The following is a 17,086-nucleotide window of genomic DNA, read 5'->3' as shown; positions in this document are numbered from 1 at the left end:
GTGGGAGGCTTTGGAGCATTTTGATAGCCTCTTAAAATGAAAGTTTCCTTTAGAACTTTGTCATCGTCAGTGACATTCTGAAGGCAGCACCAGCCTGGAATTTTAAATATATGCGCACTCCGGACAGATGCGTTTCTTTGTGCTTATCTCCTGGCATCCTACTCTTGCTACGTCCGTGGTCAGACGTGCAAATAATAAAAGCAAGTGCAATAAAAAAAAAGAACAGATAATAAAAACAAAAACTGTACAAACGAATGCATCTGGAAAATCTCAATTCCGTTAACGGAGAGGCAGTGTTACTAATCCCTTTGAACGGATGTAGAACAGGCTCTGAGATCTCATGGATTATGTAGTGGACAGGATCTGAGGTTAGGAACTGGGGCCAGGACCCAGCAGGCCAGCTGGTTTGTGAAGTGCTGCTCTTAACGTCTAAAATGGAAGGAATGTGTTTGTCTGGATGCCTTTATTTTCAGGTAACTTAAGGNCGCCTTAGGGTTAGGATTTCTATCTGTCTATCTTAGGGAACAAAATGCTGTTTTTAACATTTTTTTTCTAGTTTACTTGGACTATTTATGTTGTACTGATAGGTGTTTGCTTATAACTAAAAATGTACATATTTGTAATGCTGAAGAGAATTCTTTCTGCAGGAGATTGGTAAAGAACCCAGGAATTTTCAAGTAATCTAAATTGGAAATGAGGAACACTAATTTAGTGGTGGCATTAAAACTATTTAAAATTACTTCAAGTAGCTCCAATAAGGAACATTTCTGGTAGAACTTTTTTTTAAAAAGGTATTTCTTTATCTAAGAGTGTATCAGTTGAAATTGCTGAGACCTGGGACACTTTCACAATTATTATTATTCTGCTTGAGTCAGAGAGGAAATGAACAAATTTTTGATGTACTTTGGAACCCTGTGGATTGTTCAGATACTAAGCATTGTGAAATAGGGCATAAAATGAGTGGTAGCAAGTTAGTTTCCTGAAATGTTTGTCCCTCTTAGCATTTTTTTTTTGCACTTGACTAGAAATTTCTTTTTTCCTAATGCCTAATTCTTCTGTTGATAGAACTCAAGTTCTTCTTTTCACCAAATGCCTAGATTGAGGCAAATTCAAATCTCCCATAAGACATTGAGGCGATGCTGGCAAATTTCTCCATTCTTCTCATCTTTTTAATTTGCTAGATTTGTGAATTATACAGAACTAATTACATGGGGGTTGGGTTTATGTTAGTTCAAATCCCACTGCCATACAGCTATTCCCTTCTGAATGATCATTTTCTTCTGATTGGCTTCACTTTCTCTGGGTTTCTCAGAGTACAGACCTTAGATCACATAGATCAGCATTAAGTGAGGTTCCTGTTAAAAATACAGGTTTTTCTGTTATTTCACTTCAGAATCACCCTCCGGGAGGTGAGGCCCCAGAATCAGTTTTTTTTTTTTTTTTAAAGCTGGATTATTTATTTATTTATTTATTTCTAGGAGAGAGAGAGACAGCATGAGCAGGGGAGGGTCAGAGAGAGAGGGAGTGACAGACTCTGAAACAGGCTCCAGGCTCTGGGCTGGCAGTCAGCACAGAGCCTGACGTGGGGCTCGAACTCACGAATTGTGAGATCATGACCTAAGCGAAAGTCAGACGCTTAACCGACTAAGCCACCCAGGCGCCCCCCCAGAATCAGTTTTTTAAACAATTTCTCCAGGAATTTCTCCCGCAGTAGTCAAGTTGGAGAACAGCTGGGATTATGCTTCTGTCTTGATGAGTACCTCCTAAGGCCATGTCCTGAAGTGGATAGCAAATTTTTTTAAGTAATAGAAAAAGTTTTTTTTTTTTTAATGTTTATTTATTTAGCGTGAGAGAGAACATGTGAGAGGGAGCAAGGGAGTATGTGAGGAAGGACAGAGAGAGAAGGAGAGAGAAAGAGAAGCCTAAGCAAGCTGCTTGCTGTCAGCACAGAACTCCACTGGGGGGCTTGATCTCACAAATCTTGAGATCATGAGCTGAGCTGTAATCAAGGGTCCCACTGAGCCACCCAGCAGCCCCTAACAGTCAGTTTTATACCTTAGATTGCAAATAAAAAATGGACTATGACCTTCAGATATTTAATGCACCTGTATATACCTTTCAAAAGAGCAGAGACTTGGCTCATCATTGTTATCTCCATTAGACTGGTGCCTAGAAGGAGTGCCTGGGTGGCACAGGTCATGATCTCACCGTTCCTGAGTTCCAGTCCCGCCTCAGGCTTTGTGCTGATCGCTGGGAGCCTGGAGCCTGCTTCCGATTCTGTGTCTCCCTCTCTCTCTCTGCCCCTCCCTGATCATACTCTGTCTCTTTCAGTCTCTCTCTCAAAAATAAACAAACATTAAAGAAAAACAGTGCCTAGAAGAACTCTGTTAAATATTTATGAGTGAATGGGTTCCTGGGTGGTTCAGCGCGTTAAGTGTCCAACTCTTAGATTTGGCTCAGGTCATGATCTCACGGTTACTGAGTTTGAGCTCTGCATGGGGCTCTATGCTGGCAGCATGGAGCCTGCTTGGTATTCTCTCTTTCGTGCTCTCTGCCCCTCCCTCTCTCAAAAATAAATAAGTAAAAATTAAAAAAAAATATTTCTGAGTGAATAATATTACAGTGAGGCCACATTTTAAATTCTTTTCTTAGGTCCCCTGGGTGGCTCAGTTGGTTAAAGGTTGGACTTTGGCTCAGGTCATGGACTCATGGTTCATGAATTCGAGGGCTCTGCTATTACAGCTCAGAGCCTGGAGCCTGTTTCATATTCTGTCTCTTTCTCTCTCTCTGTCACTCCCCAATTTGTGCGCGTGCATGTTCTCTCTCTTTCTTTAGTAAACAAATAAACATTAAAAAATAAAATCTTTCCTTGTAAAATGAATCTTATTACTTAGTGGTCACTGATTTTATAAATTAGGAGCTGCGTTTACTATGCCCAGTCATTGCTGTAAGTTTGGTTGGCTCCGAAAGTAAGAGAACTTTTCCCCAGTGTAGAATGCACCAGGTGGTTGAGCTGGAAAGAAGGCTCCTATCAAAATATTTGCTTAGAGACTCAAAATGTAAATTTAAGTCACAGTGTCACGGTAAATTACTGTGTTATCACTATCTCAAAATAACATTTTACACGCTATCAGCCTAACATAATGCTGTAAAAGCTGGTTTACAAAAAATACAGAAAATTGGTATGTTTTCCAATTTCATTTTCATCCTCATAAGATATGACCTTCACTCCTTTCTTTCAGAATCCAGTGTAGAGCCCCGTAAATAACAGCTTCTATTATGTAGTTGTGCGTGTTGAAGAGTTAGGAGTAAAATTTCTACAGAAAATTGGGTTTGACTGCATGTAGTCTATGACTTTGATCTAATCCCTTAACTTTTCAATGCTACAGTGTTTTCAGTTGAATGGAAATAATAATAGTAGATTAAGTTTAAATACTTCAAATGCTTACATAAGTTCTTGAGATATGTTCACTTAAATGGTAATTAGGATAATGAAAAGAAATTGAAGTATATAAAATAAACGAAACTCAAAAGCTAATCCATTTAGTTTTTGTACTACTGCACTTGATGGTAGTAAGTAGGACTCCACTGCTTGAAAAAGAAGTCTCTGGCTAATTTCTTGGTACTAAATATGTATAGTTTTTAAGTTGGAAAACTAACCATTTAAAGAGTAATAAACCATCACATATTATGTAAATATGTATATTTTTTTCTAAATAAAGATAAACCTTGTCTTCACTTTTAGCTTAATTGTACATTTCAGAACCAAACTGCTAATCCATTAACATCTCTTGTATTTTAAAGAATCACATCAGGGCACCTGGGTGGCTCAGTTGGTTAAGCATCCGACTTCGGCTAAGGTCATGATCTCTCAGTTTGTGAGTCTGAGTGCCACATCAGGCTCTGTGCGACAGCTCAGNGCCCCCCCCTCCTCACCCCCCCCCCCCCCCCCGCTCACTCGCTCCCTTTCTCTCAGAAATAAACATTAAAAAAAAAAATCACATCTTTATGGTAGAAAATACTCCTAAATCCACTAACTCAGTAAGTATCCCTCCAAACCCTCCTTTTATGTGCATGTGACCTCTTATATACAGTTTTTGGTAACAAATATGAGATCTTGCTATACATGTGGTTATTTTGTAACTTGGTTTTTGTTTGTTTGTTTGTTTGTTGCTTAACATAACACCTTATCATGAATCTTTCCGTGTCAATATTGACAGTTATAATAGTTTAGTAACTGAAAAAGATTCCATTTCATATGTCTGTGATAGTTTAACCAGTTAATTTTTATTAGACATCAGCTTGTTTCCTTACATCTCTGCATCCACCTGTGAGATTTTCTTTTCCTCAGGATAAGTTTCTAGAAGTGAAGCTGCAGTATCGAAGTACAGTACATGCTGGGTTTTAAGGTTTTATTGATACATATTGCCATTTGGAAAGGTTGTAGCAATTTACATTCTTTTTTTTTTTTTTGAATCTATGTATTTTGAGAAAGAGCTGAAGCAGGGGTAGGGGCAGAGAGAGAGAAAGAGAGAGAGAGAGAATCCCAAGTAGGCTCTATGCCGTCAGCACGTAGCTGGACTTGGGGTTCAATCTCACAAACTGTGAGATCATGACAGAAATCAAGAGTCGGACGTTTAAGGGGCACCTGGGTGGCTTAGTCGGTTAAGCGTCCGACTTTCGCTCAGGTCATGATCTCGCGGTTTGTGGGTTCGAGCCCCGCATCGGGCTCTGTGCTGACTGCCAGCTCAGAGCCTGGAGCCTGTTTCAGTCTGTGACTCCCTCTCTCTCTGACCCTCCCCTGCTCGCGCTGTCTCTCTCTCTCTCTCCTAGAAATAAATAAAAAACATTAAAAAAAAAAAAAGAGTCGGACGTTTAACCAACTGAGCCACCCAGGCACCCCAGCAGTTGACATTGTCACAGTGGGGATGAGAGTTCTGTGTCCTCCCCTGCTTCCTTTTTTGTGGAATGACTTAACCAGTAAGAAACCTAGTGAATTACTATTATTTTTGAGAAGAAGAATGACATGTTAATGTAACCTGTTTGCGAGTGTGATCTGGAAAAGTCTGAAAATTTATACACCCATGACAGTGGTAGTTAACATGTAGCAAGTCCTTTTGCATCGTTTTGCAAACACTGACTCACTCAATCTTTACAAAACTGCACTTTTTTAGATGAATATGCCTTGGAAACTGAAGTACCAGCAGTTAAGGGACTTGAAGAGCCAGTAAGTGGCCGCCCAGATGTGTAACGCCAGAGCCCAAACTCTCAGCCTTAGTGCTGGGCTGCCTGTTGCCTGGACGTGATTTATAGGCACTGGGGCATTTTTTTTTTTTTTCATTCCTGATTTCTATTCTGGAATAACCTAGAGGTTCCCTGATGTGTATTAGTTTATAGATTAGGCAGGGTACAAATTGGAGTCCCTCCTAAGACTGAGAAGTTAGTAGTATAAATTAGCTCACAAATAAGTCTCGTCTGCTGTCTGACATTCACCTCTCCGAGCAGCTTGTTAGCCTTTCCTGTGTAGCGGTTTTCCTAAAGTGCCCCTGCATGGAAAGCTGGAGTAGAATCACAGAGGAGACTGGTGACATTTGAAAAAGCAGTTCACTTGTAACGTGGCCTTGCCTTGGAAACAAGATTACATACAGGTGTACGATCAGGGAGCCAGCGGAGAGGCTGTCCAAACATTTCGATATTGGCCCGTTTGCAGATCTGAAGCGGCCTGTGGAAGTTCACTTCAGGAACGTGAAGGCCTCCCTGGGGAGAGATGTTACAGATCCANGAGAACAAGTGGAAATCGTTAAAAAAAAAAAAAAAAAAAAAACCCAACCAAACCAACAGTTCTTCTATTAATAAGTGCCATGGTAGAATATCATGAACATTTTGTTGCTAATGTTTGTAGCCTTCTAACAAGGTGAATTTGAAACAGGTTAAACTATTTGAATTCATCAGTGCTCTTTTGACCTTTTTCTAGGAGAATTAATAATTGGCCACATATCTTACTGGCTTGTTGGCCCAGAGAGAGCATTGGTGAACTTGCTCTGGCTCTAGCTGTCTGGCCTGAGTTTGCCAGTGCCGAGGGAGGCCTGCCCGGGGCTCGGTGTGAAGTTGGTCACTGACACAAATTGTCACTATTGTGTAGTGTGGGGCTTCCCCAAGGTTGTGCGGGAATGGTGCTCAGTACACTTGACTCTATGAGGAGTCTATACCGAGGGGTGTGATGAATTTTGGATTCAGCTGAATATGACTGTGAAAATAACAAGGTCATAACAGTTGGTCTTTTTTTTTTTTTATCCTTGGTGGTTAAAATTAAAGTCTTCTCAATACAGGAGGGCAGTGCTTTTGATCCTTTTGCTTTAGTGCGCATTTTGTCTTGTTTCTCTGTCTGTGTTGGTTTTGTTCATTGGCCAGCAAGTTGTCCTGGTGAGCGGGGGGCATGGATTTGCAAGACACGGATGCAGCTCATGGAAGTGAATGCAGCCAACTGGCTTTTTGTGCCATGCCCCAACCAGCCTACTTCAGGAGGACGCGGGTTCTTCTGATAAAAGCATAGGAAACAAGATGCCATTGGATCCCTTTGTTTTTGCTGTCTGTGCGGGTGTGGAGGGTTATTTTCTCTGAGGCAAATTTCCCAAGCAGTTACATTGTTCTAACAAGGGCCATGTTTTGTATCATAAGCCATTGTATAAACACACAACACGGTTCCTGGTTCCTGTGCGTTATGTTTGATAAGAGTCTGTTCATTGTGGCTCCAGTGTTTTATAAAAATCCATTTCTGCTGCAAACTTAATAGGTCTTGAAAACAAGTAATCTTCCAGTTTTTGGAATTTTTTAGACTCTACCGCTCTATTCTGGCCCAATTAAAATATTACATTTTGATCACTGACCTATAGCTAGTATGAGAGAAACCTTGAAAAATTGATAAATCAGTGCTATTCCTGGTATATCAAGTTTCTGTGAGTAAAGATCCCCCTCCTTTTTTTCCCCTCTTCTCTCCTTTGCTTATGATAATACTATTAGGCAAAGTCAGAGAATGATAGTAAACTTATTATAGGTAGTATTTATTTTCAGATACCTTCACATATCATCATTATAATTGTTTTAAAATTCTTTACATGATTAGAGAAATTGAGAAGGAATAGTATGTATTGAAGCGGTTATGAGGATGTAAGCTCTAGGAGGGCAGGGAGGTTTGTCTGTGTTGTCCATTGCTTTACCCCCAGGACCTAGAATGGCACATGGTACATGGTGGGCACTTAGCAGTTGGTTGTCGGCATGCTGAATAGATTAGTGTTGGAGGACCTGATTGCCTGGAGGTCAAAGTCACCCAAGTGCTGTGAGCATGGGAGAGACAGGTGAGGAAGAAAGGGGATGGCCATTTTGGATTTTATTCAATCAGTGGAAGCAGGAAGCTAATATAAGTTTTAAGCAGGGGAGTCCCATGTTTTGATTTTGTTTAAAAGGATCCCTCCGGATGTCTTGTGGGAATGCCTTGTAGGAGAGCAAGAGAGAAGTGTTGAATTGACTCTACCTCCCATCATCTGTGGATGTTGACATTCTACCTAGCCTTGTGGTTTTTCTTTACCACGAAGGTACTCTGAGGTCTCAGAGATGGGGTGAGACACATGGTGATTTGTATAAACTTTTTAGAGTTCTCATTAAATTGCCACCATTGTTGATCAAATCAAATAAAGCATTGTAAAATAAAGACCAGGAATTGTTTAACTTTTTAATCATTAAGTTGGTTGGTATTATAAATACAGATTTCTTTTTTTAATGTTTATTTCTAAGAGAGCGCTCACGTGCAAGTTGGGGAGGAGCAGAGAGAGAGGGAGACACAGAATCCGAAGTAGGCTCCATGCTCTGAGCTGTCAGCACAGAGCCTGATGCGGGGGTCAAACTCATGAACTCCAAGATCATGACCTGAGCTGAAGTCAGACGCTCAACCGACTGAGCCACCCAGGCGCCTCTAAATACAGATTTCTAATAGAGATTTTGTTTATATTTCTTGGTGAAAGAAACTTCAAATACAGGGAAATGAATCCTTAAAATAGGTGTTTTGTGACTTGAGTGTCTATAGAAGCTGTTCACTTTGAGGAAGGTCTCATTTGTAAACCGCTGCTATTGTCTGTCCAAGCTGGTGTTTTAATTAGTATCAAAGGGAGGGAAATACTGCAGTAATTGTAACCTTACATTTCGTCCTTAGTTCAATTAGCTTTAAACCACAGTAATTATCTGTTATCTTTAGTTGTTTGGTCTCATTAGATGAAGTGATATTGCAGTTGTGATTTGGTAATTTAAAAAAATAACATTTTTTTCTCACTCCAAAAGCAGTACATGCTTATTGAAGAAAACTTTTGAAGATATAAAGAAAAAAAGTGGACCTAGATAGAATCTCACTATCCAACAATAACGACTATTCATAGGCTGTGAGGAATCAACCTGCTCAAATCTCTCAGGAGGCTAGGGTATGAGCTTCTCAGTCTGGGAGACATGACAGCATATTAGGGACCAGGGTCCTGAAGATGGTCCATGGATGGGGCAACCCAGGGCCAGACTACTCATTTGTGGCCCTGGGAGGGTGTACGCTGCTGTTACTGTACCTTCTAGTTCTTCGAGAGAAGCTGGAAATCCAGAAATAGGATTTCATATGAAATCTCCCAATTTTTATGTGGGCCACAATTTTTATAAACACACTGGGGTTCAAACAAAGCATACCTCCTAAGGGCTGCGTTCAGTCATTGTTGCCTTACCAGTGTATCATCTCCATACACGCAGTTATGTAGCCTGTGGGTTTCCGCTTAATATACTGGAATATATTTGCTGCCTCTCTTTAGTGTTTTCCCCTGGCAGTGTGGACCTACTTGGTGTTCCCTCACCACGATTGCGTAAAACCAGTTTTTAAAAATCTTGAGTTTTATTTAACTTGGATTTTTCTGCTACTGCCAGTGAGTGTGAACATTTACTGAATGCATATTGGCCCTTTTACAGATTTCCTTGGTAACCAGCCACCTTGCTAGAAGTCTTTGTTCCAGGGGTGTTTTGGTCATTTGTTCCATGTTTCTCGACATTTATCACCATAATGTCATACACAGTTAGTACCACATTAGTCCTGGTAATTGGTCCTAATGGCAGGCGTCATCCCCCAGACCTGAGCGTTTCAGTACCTTGTGCACACCTGTGACCCATGTGAAAGTACGGTAGCTGGGAAGTTCTGAGTTTGGTCGGAGGTTCAGTGAACATGAACATTTGCCTGTGTCCGGACGTTGCTCTAGATGTCCAGCCTTGACCCAGGGCAGAATCTCAGCCCTTTAAGATCTTATGGGTCTTAAATTTTTTTAAATTTCTCTTGGGTGTTTTACATAGACTGATCATATTATAAAAGGCCATTTTTTATTTCTAGAATGTGTAATTTACTTTTAGCTTGTGTTTGTTATTGAGGGGAACTCCCCCAACAGTGAATGCTACTTACCCTCTAATCTCTTAAGTTCACTTTCTCTCAAGGTCTTTTAAACCCTAGACTCCTAGCAGAAGTCCAAAATGCACCTTATTTTGATGATGAAAAAACCAGCTACAGAACTGGGACTGTGTGATGGGAGCTTCTGTAGTGTCTGACCCAACACGGATGCCTTACCTGTCCCTTTAACCAAATATCTGCTCCCTGCCAACTTCTTCCTTGCCACAGATGATGGACGGGATTGAACTAGGTTTGGGAACCTGACCCAAGCTAGTCCAACCAGTGTTCCTTTCCTGGAAATTTGAAATTGGCCCCAGAAAAGAGGGTTTGAGCTTCACATGCTCACGGCCACAAGGTAGAAACACTTGGGAGTCAAAGGCAGTTATGTTCTGCTGTTGTGTCCAGGGAGAAAGAAGGGTGGTTTGTAGGTGGATAGAATAAAGTCCGGATGTGAAGAGAAGCAGCAAGAAGAATGCTACTGAGTCTCTGATAGCTTTGAACCTTCTATTCATTCTTTTCTGGGGCTGGCTGCGTTCCTGTCCCTGAGTTCTGTGAAATACTCGTATACTCTCAACATCCCCCCTTCCTTCTCCTTTTGGAGAAACCTAAGCCAGCTGAGGTGGGTTACCGTTTGTCATCTAGAATCCTCCTCATTCTCAGCACTGTATTCTTTTTATAATACTACCTCGTCTCTTACATTTCTTCTGAGGAAGTTGTGAATTTTTCATTATGTTTTAACCATATAACAATAACATGGGAAATTAAGGATTGCAAGAAACACAGAAGTACACAATTTAATTCAGGTAATCATAATTTTATTGGAAAGGCCATTTTGCAAATGTGGACACCACTTCTCACCCCTTTTAAAACCATTTCAGTGGCTCCTGGGTGGCTCAGTTGGTTAAGTGTCTGACTTCGGCTCAGGTCATGATCTCAAGGTTCGTGAGCTCAAGCCTCGTGTCGGCCTCTGTGCTGACAGCGCAGAGCCTGGAGCCTGCTTCAGGAGTTCTGTGTTTTCCTTTCTCTGCCCCTCGCCTCCCCTGCTTGTACTCTGTCTCTCTCCCTCAAAATAAATAAACATTAAAAAAACTTAAACAAAACAAAAAAACCAATTTAGATCTCTAGCGGAGGGAAAACAGGAAGGAAGAGGTTAGAATGTATTTCCAAATGTCCTAGAATTTCAGTGGTGTTATTTCCCTTCACAAATAGCATTTTGGCCTCGTGCAAAAAATGATACTAGAGATATTCACAATAGAAAGTGTTGTGTATGGCCATGTAGGGGGTGAGTTTGACATCTGTTCAGGTGTGTTCTGGTCAAACCACTGAAACAAGACTCTTGACTTGATTATCTCGAAACCAAGAAGATGAATCACAGCTTAATTTACCTGATACTAGGCTTATTCTTAGATTAGCTTTCTGTCTCATGGTATTGTCATAAAAACTCAGTGCAAAGTTTAAGTACTTCACTATCCTAAGAGGTTGGGTGGGGGAGGGAAAAAAGAAAAGTGATCGGAAGGGAAGGAAAGGATTGTAGTAGAAAGAAGGAAGACAAAATTCAGTGCTACAATTTTCCTCATTTATAACTGTTATTTGTCTGAACTTTTTAATCTGCACATGGAAGAAGCACAAACTGTCTTAAGAAGAAAGGAAAACATATTGACTTACATACCTGTCAAGTCCAACGGTTCTTATTGGCCTGGCTTGATCACATGCCCGAAGCAGTCCTCATGGCCAGGGGAATGCGAAACTCTCATGGGCTGTCCTGAGATTTTGGGTCCATCTTTTGTACCAATTGTTGGGATTGGTACCTAAACTCCTGGAATTAATAGAAGGAGGGAAAATGGGATCAATTGGGAAAAGAAGAGTGCTGGGCAGGCAAACACATGCCCAACACTCTCGTCATAAATGATAATCATATGGAAGGGGGCTGAGGTGACCCTTTTTTTTTCTTTAAATGACAGTCTTTTTTTTTTTTTTTAAGTTTATTTATCTTGAGAGAGAGAGAGAGGGAATGAGAATCCCAAGTGTCTCTGTGCTGTCAGTGCAGAGCCTGGTGCTAACTAACTAATCTCACTAATCTTGAGGTCACAACCTGAGTCTGAATCTAGACTGAGCCGCCCAAGTGCCCCTTGGCTACTTCTGCAATTGCAGATTTTCTCAGAGTTTTTCCGTGCCTAATGTATGTTAGCCTCCTCTCTCGACTCCTACGTGGAGGTTTTTTAATTTATACTCATCTGGAACTATTGGAGAAATAAGTATACTATGGAAAAGTTGGAGCTGGAAGGGATATACTTTCTTCAGTCATCTGCTTAAAAAATTTTTTTATTAGACCCCAGGAAAGATAGCAACTTGGCCTTTTTCAGAACGGGATGGGCCTGTATTTGAGATTCGTTGTTCTAAGAGGCGGATTACAGTAGGTGGCAAGAGCTTATGATACCTTGGAAAATATGTTGCACGTGTTTTTTAAATTCTGTATCGTAATTTATTTCACATGCTCTGATTAAAATACTTGCATCCTGAAACTATAGTTCCTTGGGTCCTTCTCCCCTTTATCTCAAGTTCCTTTCCTCCTCGTTTGGTTTCCTTCTGTATGCACCTGGGAACTCGGAGCGTGGCATTTCAGCTCTGTCCCCGCTCTGTGGTCCGTCCGTCGTCCCCTCCCTGCAGACCTGCGTTGCTAGACCGACACAGCTCTCTGGGTTCTCTTTCCTGTGTTCGTGCTGCCGAAAGTCGGCTGAAGAGGAGCGTAGAAACTCGTGGACTTCCTTCTCCACTTGGCTGTGACCTGCAAAGAATTCTTTCTCGGCTTTCTCTCCATTCCTCACCGCGTTTGCCCTTTCCCTCCAGCTTCCCCGGAGGCATCCGAACCTTCACTTTCAGGAGTAATTCCGCCTCCTGTTTGGGCCTGCCGCCCACTTCCCAAGTAGCTCTTGTAAATCTGTCTTACTCACACTTTGCTCTCTGCTTCTTGCGATAAGAGGGAGAAGGAAGAGGTGGGTGTCTCCTTCCCTCCCCCAGGTTCTAGATGCTCGTCTTTCCTGTTTGCTCTGAGACTCTGCGCCCTTCTCTCATGCTTGTTCCCTTGAGCCGTGCCGCAGCTAGGTCCCGCCTGACTGCTGCGTGCCGGGTGCTGGGGTGGGAGCCCGGAGGACAGCAGGGACAGCTCCCTGTCCTCAGTCTATTTATATAGTACTGGGACAGACAGAAATCCTGGAAAAACCCCACCCCGCGCAAATAGCTGATGTCCAGCCGTGGTGTGTGCCTTGAGGAACGCGATCAGGAGGGCCTAATCCAGTTCTGGAGCGCAGGGAAGCCGCGGCAGGCACTTGCGGTGGGCGCTACGCGCAGGAGTTAATCAGGGAAGGGAGAGAAGTGGTTTCGCAGGCCGAGGAACCAGCATGTGAGCAGGGCCCGTGCCGTGAAGGAACACCGCGTTTCTGGGAAGGCCACCGTGGCTCCTGTGAGGACACTGGGAAGGAGGTGAGACGAGATGGTGCAGGGCCTCCTCGGCTTGTAAAAAAGGGGTTTGGTGTCAATCCAGAAGCTCCGACCTGAATTAAGCTTGTGCTCTGTCTTGTGTGCATTCCTCTGGTTCCTCCGAGCCCCTTCCTTCACTTCCTGCTCAGGTTCTCCCATTGGTGCTGTACACCCTCTGTTTCTTGGAAGAGTGGTTTCATGCTGGGTCTCTTTGCTTGGNGTCCCTCCATTGTTGAGTCCCGTGCACAAATTTCTGTCCATTTGTTTCTTGACCTTTCTGTGACTTTCGACACATTTCTTTTTCTTCCTTTTTTTCCTTAAGTTTATATATGTAATCTCTACATCCATTGTGGGGCTTGAACTTACAACCCAGAGATCAAGAGTCCTGTGCTCTTTAGACTGGGCCAGCCAGGCGCCCCTCGGCCCATTTCTTCTTTAAAAACACTGTTCTACTTTGGCTTTTCCTGCCTTATGCTCTGGGTTTTTCCTCTCCCTTAACATCTAGGACTTCTTAGACTCTTTGGGGGGCTCTTTACCTTGTATGTTGCTGTCTCTAGAGCTGTTTAATCTCCTCTCTTTTGACCTTGCACTGTCTTCCTGGACACTCATCTCCTCGGTTGGAGTTTTAGCTGCCATGAATAAATCCTGTTACCGTTGTGTATACCTGGAGTTCTGACTTCTGAGTTCTAACCCTTTGTTTACAGCAGTTATTTATTGAGTATCTACTAAATATCAATAACCGGTTAGATACTCTGTGGTATAATAAATCGGTTTTTGTCTCTGGTTCCAGACACAGAGCTCTGGAAACCTTTGGAATTTTCTGAGTGCTGGGAGTGTCTTCTGTTATGCAAAATTAGCCCCATTAGATTTTACCTGAGTTTATGCTAATGAAGCGACTTTTAGCCCCTCACTCGGGAAGGAGGGACTGAAGATTGACTTTAATCACCTGGGCAGTGATTTAATGAGCCATGTCTGCTAAAGCCCCTTATAAATATGCCAGGATGGTGAGGCTTGGTGAACATTTAGATGTGTGGATAGGTGGGCACAATATTTCAGAGGATGAAAGGGCACGGATGCTTGTCAACTCCCCTCTCCCATACTTTGCCCTGAGTTTCTTACATTTAGTTGCCTTGCCTCAGAGTTGTATCCTTTAAAATAAAACTAATCACAAGTATGATGAAGTTTTGGGGTGATGGAGAGGTGGTCCCAGAACTGACAGCCAAGAAAGAATTCTTAAAGGCATCTTTGGTGCACAAAGGTGATTGTATTAAAGCACAGGGACAGGACCTGTGGGCAGAAAGAATTGCACTGGGGTTGTGACAGGTAACTCATTATATACCCTCAGGTGGGGAGGGGGTCAGGGATAGTGTAAGTCTCTAAGGTATTTTGGAAGCAAGGTTTCCAGACCTTGAGCAGCTGGCTGTTGCTAGGGAAATGCCATTTATTACCATTTAATAAAACCTCAGTCATGAGATCCTTCAGATGTGTATCAGGGGGCCTTAAGCTTGGAGTAGGATTGCTGGCATAGATCTTGGGAGAGTTGAGATAAAGGAAGTAGACTTACAGGATCCTCGAAGTTGAGATAATGTTAAGCTAAGATTCTTTTTTTCCCCCAGCAAAGTGTCATTATCGTGGCAGCTGAGCTTCTAGAGGGAGGTCACTGCAGGTTTCAAGGACGTGTCAGTGGGCTGTAGGCAGTAACGGAATTTAATTTTTTCAATTGCATTAGTTTCCCACATCACCATGACAAGCATTTAAACCCCTTTTCTTTGTTCTTGGGTCACCAGGAATGTCTGAGGAATATCACACATATTCCACCTGGCTGGAGGGGGCGGGGGGAGGGGTGGCGGAGTAGGTGCTGTTAGCCAGTGTTTTGCCCTCAGCTTGCGCCACACTCCCTCATCAGGCATAGTGCTTTCCTGAGTTTGGTGACTAGTTCTAATGAATTACTGAACCTGGGGGAGGGTGGCGGTCGTGGGAACACCCAAATTTGGAGTCCCAGCAGAAGTGCTGGCACTTCAGGGGGATACTCAAGACTTGGGGCTGGTGTCCGAAACGGGTCTGTGCTAATTCCAAGTAGACAGTGTCCGAATGGAATTGTAGGACACTGTGTTGAAGTCAGACAGCTGTTGTTAGAACCGATCGCCTGGCTGTACAGCATCTCGATCTCTCTGTATGGAATAGACTCAGTACCTGTCGGTAAGCCAGAGAGGTGGGCAGATGGTTGCAACGTAGGCATGCATGCTGGCAGCCTGGACCTTCTCTCTCTGATTCTGAAGTTGGTTGCTAGATTCTGTCAATTCCTCTGCCCCTGGAGCATCTTGTGAATTCATCTCTTTCTCTCTGTGGCCATCGCTGTTGTTTCGGCCCAGACTTCATCATTTTTCACGTTACCACTTGGCTTCTGCTGACTGGTTGGGCTTCTGGGCCTAATCCATTCGGTTTTTCCGACCCATTGTTGCCATGTGCCGCCTCACAAGAAAATCTTACCCTGTGCGTTCATCTTCTGTGGTTTCAAACTTTGGTTTCAGGACCTTTGTATACTCTGATAAGTTGCTGGGGACTTGAAGGAGCTTTTCTTTATGTGGGTTGTGTTTTTAAATCTGTCACTATTTGCCAGATTAGAAATTAAAACTAAGAAATGTACAAAGTATTTTATTAGTGTATCGAAAAGATCTGTAATAAGCCCACTGCATGCTTACAGAAACAACGGACTTTTTATGAAAACTAGCTGTTTTACAAAACAAAAAATAATTTAGTGAGAAGAGAGCATCGTTTTACATTTTTGCAAACCTCTTTTAATGTCTGGCTTAATAGCAGACAGCTGGCTTTTCCTATCTGCTCCTACAGTTAGTTGGTTGCGAAATGTTTTGGTTGAAGTAGTTGAAAGAAATCTGGCCTTACACAGATATGCAGTTGGAAAAACTGGGAGCCTTTTGATGGCATTTTCAGAAAATTGTGGTTATTCTTTGATACTATACCAAAATTTGACACTACTAGTTTCTTGAGGTTAGTGGCAATGCGGAATCTGAAATTATGTTAGTGAACTTTTCATACTCCGTTACAAAAACATCCATTAGTCCATCCTGCAGTTTGGATGGATATTTTACACCTTGGTGATTTTGTAACATCATGTATTGCTATTCAGAAAATATTAATTCACTGAGTTACGTAGATCTTCAAATGTTGATATGTTTCACGTCCCATTTGTTAATATTACCACCTATATTATTAGAAAATTTTCTAAATGTCAGGAAGAAGTCTAACTCAAAATGGCAGATACTAGTTTTCCAAATTGAAAAATTTTTGCTCAAAAGCTCAACTTTTATCATTAGTCAGAAGTTACTGCCCATTTTTCTCAAGGCAGTAGAGGCAATAGGCTCATTTCGTTTTTGAGGAACCATTTGCCAAGTACTTAAGTCTGAATAAGCATAGTTTTTCTGTTGTTTTGCTAAGTTAAAATTGTGTTCCATGAAAAAAGTGGCTAGTTCAGCTTGCAACTCATTTGCACAACTATGTTTTCTTGAGACATCGGTCCTTGTCTGTGTGCCCTGGTAATGCTCTATGATTACTTCCCTCATAGTCACACAAATATTAAACATGTTTATTCAAGGGCTGAGATTTATTAATAGTTCTATCATTCCTAATGACTCATCAAGGACATTCTGTAGCAAAACTGATTTTTTTTTTGAGATAGCATGAGTTGGGGGAAGAGGCAGAGAGAGAGAGAGAGAGAGAGAGAGAACCTCAAGCAAGCTCCACAGGTCAGCACAGAGCCTGATGTTGGGGCTCAAACTCCCAAACTGTGAGATCATGACCTGAGCTAAAGTCAGATGCTCAGGACCCTGATTTTTTTTTTTTTTAATGAGTGTATGGCAGCGAGGAATACATACTAGTACACTTTGGTGCCACTGCTAAGGTGGCAGCAGTTTATCCAGCCTTGTTTTTTGTATCACTGCAAACAGGTATACAATGAAAATAATGTCTGAGTACCATTATGGTAATAGTTTTGAGCTTTTAGACCCTTTGAAATAGTCTTGGGAACTTCAGGGGCCACCCTGAGAATTGCTACCTTATAAAACTTAAACCTTTGTACCCAGTTTAATTTTTTTATTTTTTAAAAAACTTAAAAAAATTTCTTTTTAAGTTTAC

General features: G+C 42.0%; 1 protein-coding gene across 2 annotated transcripts in view; it reads left to right on the top strand.

The window, feature by feature from the left end:
- Positions 1-12,599: 12,599 nt before the first annotated feature.
- Positions 12,600-17,086, top strand: part of ITSN1 (intersectin 1) — a 206,838-nt gene continuing 202,351 nt past the window's right edge. The window contains exon 1 of one of the 2 annotated variants that reach the window (XM_077765491.1): positions 12,600-12,937. The gene's annotated coding sequence lies outside the window, so the exon portion shown is untranslated. The remainder of the gene's footprint in view (positions 12,938-17,086) is intronic. The other variant, XM_077765490.1, reaches the window with a different exon arrangement.

The sequence above is a fragment of the Crocuta crocuta genome, unplaced genomic scaffold (genome assembly GCF_008692635.1).
Source record: "Crocuta crocuta isolate KB4526 unplaced genomic scaffold, BGI_CrCroc_1.0 scaffold84, whole genome shotgun sequence".
NCBI classification, from domain to species: domain Eukaryota; kingdom Metazoa; phylum Chordata; class Mammalia; order Carnivora; family Hyaenidae; genus Crocuta; species Crocuta crocuta.
Note: the sequence above shows the minus strand (reverse complement) of the source record. Positions and strands in the feature narration are given on the sequence as shown.